The following is an 8,160-nucleotide window of genomic DNA, read 5'->3' on the forward strand; positions in this document are numbered from 1 at the left end:
TGAGACCATTAACCCATCACATGTGTAAAACAAACGTGTGACCACACACACTGTGAGCCTCTATGTGACTCAGACAGCTTGCGGAGATCAAACACTGGTGCCGACGTATGGTTTGAATTAGGGTCAGTCTTCATGTTTCATCATAAAACTTCAATAAAGTAAGACTCACACACACACACACACACACACACACACACACACACACACACACACAGGGTGTTTGGATTATGTGAGCAATGTTTGTTATGATGTGTGTCACTCGATCACGGTGTTTTTTCAGTGTATGTGTGGCTGTATATATAGTTTGGCACGATGGCGTGGTTATGTGTGTTGTGGTTAGTCAGTATGTCTGTGTGTGTGTGCGTGTGTGTGTGTGTGTGTGTGTGTGTGTGGTTGTGGTTCGGAACATTTTTTCCTAAACCACTGACCCATAAGCTATGAGAGGTTGTGGGCTAATGGGCCCACCCACAATCAGGAAACATATACACACACATGTATACACACACACCCACACCTGCATGAAGAGACATTATTTAGTTATTTTTACACACGCGAATATTTTTCAGTGTTTAATAAGACGCATTTGGGTTTCTGCAATAAGAAAAAGACAATAAAACAGATTAACAAAAGCTATTGTGTTATTGATTAGAAACAATCATGTTCTGTCTAATGTTTCATCCCCTTGTTAGAAAATGTTTTCGGTCTTTAGAGGTAAACATATATCAATCCTTGTCCTCTGAGCTCATCCTTGTTCTGTCTTTGTTTGCCATGAGGCTCATGATATACTTTTTAATATGCATCTGTGACTCGAGGAGCATTGAACATATTTATTTACCTGTGTACTTTGTACATTGAGGATTAAAAAGAACACTCCTCTGTTGACACAGAAATCCCTGGGAACTGTCTTTTTTTTGCACAACATAAACATGAACCAAACATGGCAACACTTAAAGGTCCAATGTGTAGGATTTAGTGTCATCTAGTTGCGAGGTTACGGCCACTCACCTTTTCCAAGTGCGTCGAAGGACTATGGTGGCCCCCTCTCTCGGCCAGTGTTTGGTTTGTCCGTTCTGGGCTTCTGTAGAAACATGACGGTGCACAATGGCGGATTCCATGAAGAGTATCTGCTCCCAATGTAGATGTGAAGAGCTCACTCAATAAAAACAAGATTCTAGGTGATTATACTCTAATGAAAACATATGAATATCATGTTCTATTTCAGCTAATAGAGCCCCCAAAGTCACAATGGCAACAAGCTCCATTTGTTTTCTTCATCACTTTTCCGCCACAGTCATCTGTGCAGAGGCTCACATCCTAACACCATGCACCACCATGGGCGTAATCGCATCTGGCTGACACACACACAGCGTTGATTTCCTAAGATGTGCACGCAAAGCTCCAGGAGAAGTGCAGCAGGTACATCCACAGCTACACAATCACACTTTTATCTCCTTTCTACACAACAGGTTGACAGGTTCTTAAATGTCATCAGTCACTCTTGAGTTTATGACCAGTAACTGATGGTATGACCTTCATTTACCTTGTTTTTTCAAGGTACCCTGACAAAAAAAACAACTTTGTGGACCTACTTGCTATAAAAAAAAACGTGACTTTTTATAATCTGATTATAAGATTACAGATAGATTGTAATCTGCATACTACGGTGAGGATGTCACTCTGCCTGAACCCAGAGTCCACCCCGAAGCCTGGCATCGCTACACAGCTGGCTTATGATTCCAGGCATTATCGTAATCCACTCAAGATATGTAGAGTCATAACGTTTTTATGAAAGTTAAAATATGAGGAACTTGTGACTTTGGCATAAAACAGTAATGTACAGTAAACTAGGTCTACTTTATATGGTATGAGGAGCGTTTTGAGCAGAAATCCATTGCTCTCCTGACCAAACGGTTTTATTATTGGGGACTACGGTGGTAATATAACTTTGTTTTTGTTTGATATATAAAATGTGAATGTGATTGCTGAAATAAAAAGGACTGCTGAAATACAAGACTTTTCCCGTACTTTCTGGCCGCTAAAGTATGAATGGACACGCATCAAAATCCAAAAGGCGGCTGGCTTGACTTCGGTAAGCAGCTGTCTTTACACTTTCTTGGTTGGCGATGGCTTTCACGAGTCGATCTGGAACTCCCAAACCGCAAGTCAGTTAGGTCTGTTTCTCTCTGCCATTGTTTTTCACATAGACTCTAATGGTATCTATGATAACTGACATTTGTTTATATCGGCGCGGCGCGGCGGCGTGAAAAAGCACTACCCAATTGCAAGATCACAAGCTCAAATTATTGCTACAATTGTTTATATTTTCCAGACAAGAATGAACCTCTGGCCTGCTTTCCATTGCAGTTGCAGGATGAGATCATAAAAAAAAAAAATGTTCACTGACTGCAACTTGTGTTAAAATATTCGGTGGTTTTCATAACAGATTGGAACCATATTAGAGTACACATGACCCATACTCAAGACCACCTTTTCAAATGGACGGGGGCACAGATAGACGCACTGTGCCCAAGCACGGGATGTAGTGTTTAAACTAATCAAACATACTGGACTTTGTGGTCAAGGGTACTCGGATCCAGGCCAGGGTCCCTAATGCGAAAGTCTCCTAATCAGTCAAACACTTCCCTTTAGCCACATTTTGGTTATGAGGGTTACATATAATATATATATATATATATATATATATATATATATATATATATATATATATATATATATATATGTTTGCTTTTATATGATAAAAAGGTGAAGCTGGGTTTTGATGGCCATTTCCATAGAAAGTACAAGTGGGGTCTTGTTGATAGATTTCAATCCATAAAGGTTTTGTCAGCTTGGATGTAAAACTGTTAATTCTCACATACTCCACAGAAACATCTCAACCATTATAATTTTGAGCTCACAATTTGTCAGCGTTAGGATGGTGATTTATGTCATGCTTGGACATTCGTTTGTCTGAGCAACAACTTTCTTCTCAGAACACTTTTGGTTGTAGAAAAGCAATTTCATTAATGTGGGGTTTAGACTCAGCAACGCTGGTGTCACATGCATCGGTGCTAACCGCTCGACCATCCAACCCCTCCGAAGTGCTTTCAGCTATCAGATTGTGTGGGCTGAGAATTGTGAGTTTCACCCCCCACAATTTTACCGGAGGTCTTTCGACAAACAAGAGCTGCTTCTTATTTCTCTTCTGCACAGTGCATGTGTTCATGTCAGTTCAGGATAAAGTTGAAAGAAATCTGCGTTTTAAGGGCTACAAACATCATTAGCATGTTGTCACGCTACCTCACAGTCTGCCTTAGAATTTACTCTGTCTGCCTTTCATTAGGCCCTGATTCCCCCAGGAGGGTTTAAACACACACACACACACAACACACACAACACACACACACACACACACACACACACACACACAACACACACAGCCCGAATGAATACGTCAGCAATGTTTGCTGCCGTTCTTTCGGCCTGTGTACTGCTTTGTTCTCAACATGGAAAATCTCCTTTTAACTACCACAAGTGCCACGGTCTCTCTCTCTCTCTCTCTCACACACACACACACACACACACACACACACACACACACACACACACACACACACTGCACACACTGCACACACACACACATACACTGCACACACACTGTACAGCTACTGTTCCAGCTGCTGCTTCAGAGGATGATTAGGCAGCAGGGCACAAATCTGATATAATATGCACATACGCTGCCTGCATGTATGTTAGCACACATGCAATCTATTAAGCCCCCGATGTACTCCCCAGCAGACACCTACACAGACACATATACAAGAACAGCTGTGGACACCATGGACACATAGTAGTTCTATTTACGGAGGCCGCTTGGAGTGCACACATGCCCAATAGGTGCCTAGTTGGTGCACGGTTAGTCCCCTTGGACTTGTCTACCCGTACACCCTGTGATGATGAAATCTACACCACACTGACTGTTGCGTAATCGCAGATGCGGAAAGTATAAGTTCTGCTTTATCCCTCCTTCCGCTTGCATTAATTCTCTAACCAGTAACTCGGACCAACACATGCCTCTGTTAAACATTTAGCACTAACTGTAACCATCCCTTCTTTAAAGGAGGGTTTACCTTGAAGACTTTACCCTAAAATCGGCATAATAATATAAGAGACAGTTCATCTAAAGAAGGACCGTATAGCCTATAATATAATAATTATTGTATTAACGCAAAGAAAGTGGCACCTGCAGGCAATGAGGCAAAGCTGCGCAGTTTTGTGGTGATTCTTTGCAGGTTTATCATATGAATGACTTATTGATGAGCCATTTGATTCGGTGTTGTCACATACATATTGATTAATACAGCTTTAAAGGGACCATCAGAGTTTCAGGGATTACCGTCTTTACAATGAAACTTGGTTTGCAATTTCAATTTGAGCTAGTGGTGTCGAGGGGGCATTTTTGGAAAATGAAGACACTAAATGATTAATGACGTTCATGAAAAAAACTTGATTTTACATTGTCACAAATAGTGAGCATCAGGAACCAACACAACCTCTCCAAATAAAACAATATAATGTTGATTGTCTGTGCAAAACAAAATGGAGCGTGTATGTTAGAGTGAGTGTGTGTAGGGCGGCAACATCCAGTTCTGAAAATTGAAGTCAATGCAGAAATGCCTTAAACTTGCAACTTGCAAACCTTACTTCTCACTTGATTTAGTACCTCAGTAAACACTGCTAACATGAGTTTATGGTTTCAATTCCTAGTTTCAGTCTTCTTCAATACACCATGATGATCATTTATTTTTAATTATGCTCCCATATGATTTTAGGGCGTGGCTACTTTGTGAAAACAGCGGTCTGGGATCCTTTCATTTAGTTCCTGAAAGGTCTAAAAATTCTGGTTGCAAAAACAAGATGGCGACGGCCAACCGTAGTCCATAAACCAGTAGGTGACATCACAGTGACTAAGTCCACCTCTCATATGGTCTATGGTACCTACGTGCGTGTGACTGTGTCGGCTGACTGCCAAAAGGAACGTGTATGTTTCTTTATTCTGCCTCTACATGTTGTGCATGGAAGAGCCTGTTGAGCCTGTTGAGCTTTGAATTTCCTTTATGTATGCGATACATATAGGATAATGGCGCAGGGGTTACAAAAGAGGAGTGTTAGTTTGCATAAAGAAACCATTCACCCAAAAACCTGACTACAAAGAGATCCCAACGATAAAGCTCAGTGAATAACGTTGAAACCAAACCGATACATGTACATTGACAACAGTTAAACACTGTGCTATGCCCAGTTAGCATTACTAGCAAGAGAGGCGTGCCGCTTTGTTAGCTGCCGATTCCACAGGCTGCAGAAAACAACGATTAATTGCTTAATAATTGTGGAAATGGTACAATTTATTAGCGTTCATATACGTGAAGTGCTCCACACCTCATCAGTGTATACATACACACGCAAACACACATTTTGCCTGTTAATTTTTACCCTCTCAGCTTCCTCTCAGGTCATCGCCCTTCCACAGCGACTTATCTGAAATACTAAATCATTTCTGAAGGCAGATGTCTAAGATCTGCTCCCGTGGGTTTCAACGTGATTGTTGAGAAGTGTACAGTTTGGATGTTGCATGTCAACATGCTGCCGCTCCTTTACCCAGCATGCAGGAGACTTGATGCAGAGGTCCCTGCCTTTCCTCAGAAAACTGTCTTTAGGTCATCTGTTCCCTGGGTCGATCCTGAGAAATACAGTCTGCCATCTACTTCTGCTCATGAGCTGAATCTGGGAGCCAAATTGAACTGTTTTGACACACCACTTAACAGCTGTACTTTGCCTTCAGCTGCTGAGAACAACGGGGTTGTTTGTTGGTGGTAGCATCTGATGCTTTTCTACCGCCGCGGCCTTGGAAACGGGTTCACACTTCTCCTGGCTCCAGAAAATACCATCAGTTACTAGCAGCAGGCATACTGAGACAACACCTTGTGTTCTTGTCATGTCATGTTGATAAGACATTAATAATCATATTTTTTCTTTCTACGAGTCTCTTTCCTTTTTCTCCCTGTGTTTCCATCTTGCTTTACAATTTACAGAATGAACATCAAGTCGGGGTGTATTGTATACTCATCAAGTATGAGTATACAAACTTGGCTTGTTTATTTGCTTGTGTAATTTGATAATGCCATGCATATTGGCAGCTGATTAACATTTCACAAGTTATTGAAATATTGCTTAAAGATATCTGATAGCTATGATGATAACAAATTATATTTAAGGAATTCAAAGTTATCTGGTTCATCTCGTTAAGTACCTCCCAGGCTTCAGGGGCTGTAAATTAATCTCTGTCGGTCTCTTCTCACTTGATGCTTGGTCATACTTCATGATTTTTTACACAGAATGTTATCCCGATTTGACTATTTGATCATTTCAGTATTATGTTGTGTGAAATAGCTCAACAATAGACACATCTGCCCTTAATGACTTCACGCCTCTCAGAGTTTGACAGGGCATTTGGAGTTCACATAAAACATTAGATTGCTTTTCTCTTCTGTCTTCCTTTGCTCTCTCCCTCAGTCCCTCCCCTCCTACTCACAAAGCCGGCAACCACCTCGACTATACTTTCACAAGAAACTGCTCTACATCTAATCTCACTGTAACTCCACTTAATGTCTCTGACCAATTCTTTATTTCTTACTCTCTCGCACTCTCTGGAACTGACAAGTTCTTACCTTGGTAACAACCGCCCACCCGACCACCTGCCCCCTTGACCCCATCCCATCTCACATTCTCCAGTCTATTGCTCCGGACCTTCTTCCCTTTCTCACCCATCTTATTAACACCTCCCTCTCAACTGGCTGTTCCCCTAACTCTCTGAAGGAGGCAAGAGTTAACCCTCTCCTGAAGAAACAATTACAGACCTGTCTCTCTCCTCCCCTTCCTTTCCAAAACTCTGGAGCGAGTTATCTTTAACCAAGTCTCCTCCTTTCTCCACCATAACAACCTTCATGACCCTCACCAGAGTGGATTCAAGGCAGGCCACTCAACAGAGACTGCCCTCCTTGCTGTCTCTGAGCAGCTTCACACTGCTAGAGCAGCCTCTCTCTCTCTCTATTATCCTTCTAGACCTTTCTGCTGCATTTGACACAATGAACCACCAGATCCGTATCTCCTCCCCTCCAGGACCTGGGTGTCTCAGGCTGTGCTCTCTCCCTTTTCTCAACCTTCCTCAACGACCGCACTTACCGGGTAACCTGGAGAGGATCTGTGCCTTGTCCTCTCACTACTGGGGTCCCTCAGGGCTCCCTCAGGGCTCCGTCCTGGGTCCTCTCCTCTTCTCTCTGTACACCAACTCCCTTGGCTCTGTCATTCACTCAAATGGCTTTTCCTACCATAGCTATGCTGATGACACCCAATTGATCCTCTCGTTTCCCCAATCTGAAACACAGGTAGCAGCACAAATCTCTGCCTGTCTGACTGACATCTCTCAGTGGATGTCCGCACACCATCTACCTTGACAAGAGTGAACTACTTTTCTTCCCAGGGAAAGGCTCTCCCACTCACAACCTGACTATTAGCTTCAACATGCTGCACAACATCAGGAGAATGCGTCCTCAGGTTCTGGTCCAGGCTCTGAAAGGCAGAAATGCTCCCTCACAAGGATGCTTCTTTACTTGACTGGTTTCTATGCACACGGGTTGTGAGACTAACTAAATGCCGCTACTGCACAGCCAAATGCTAAAATACGGCAATTAAAAAGCCAAGAAAAAAAGATTCCTAAAAATCATCCTGAGGGGGACACTTGTGTGTTCCAAATGTCATGTAAATCCATCAATAGTGAAACATTTAACTCAAAGCCACAGATATGCTGCTAATTCAGAAAAGCTTTGGTTGTCGGCTTTTAAGTCTCACAGCTCGATGTATCATTATCCTGTTTGAGTGGGAGGGAGGCCAGGAACGGAGTGAGTTCAGGGAAGTGTCTGTGAGGGAGAAGACAATTACAAAAATGAAAATTTAAGGCATTACCTGAGTTCTTAGAGTTCATCCTGAGGGGGGCATGACTGTTGCAACCAAATGCCGTGGCAATCCATCCGGTCATTGCTGACTTGGATTAACTCATCAAAGTACTCCCAGAATGTGCATGGGATGTGTAAACTCTCTTTT

This window comes from Cyclopterus lumpus, chromosome 9, assembly GCF_009769545.1.
Source record: "Cyclopterus lumpus isolate fCycLum1 chromosome 9, fCycLum1.pri, whole genome shotgun sequence".
NCBI classification, from domain to species: Eukaryota; Metazoa; Chordata; class Actinopteri; order Perciformes; family Cyclopteridae; genus Cyclopterus; species Cyclopterus lumpus.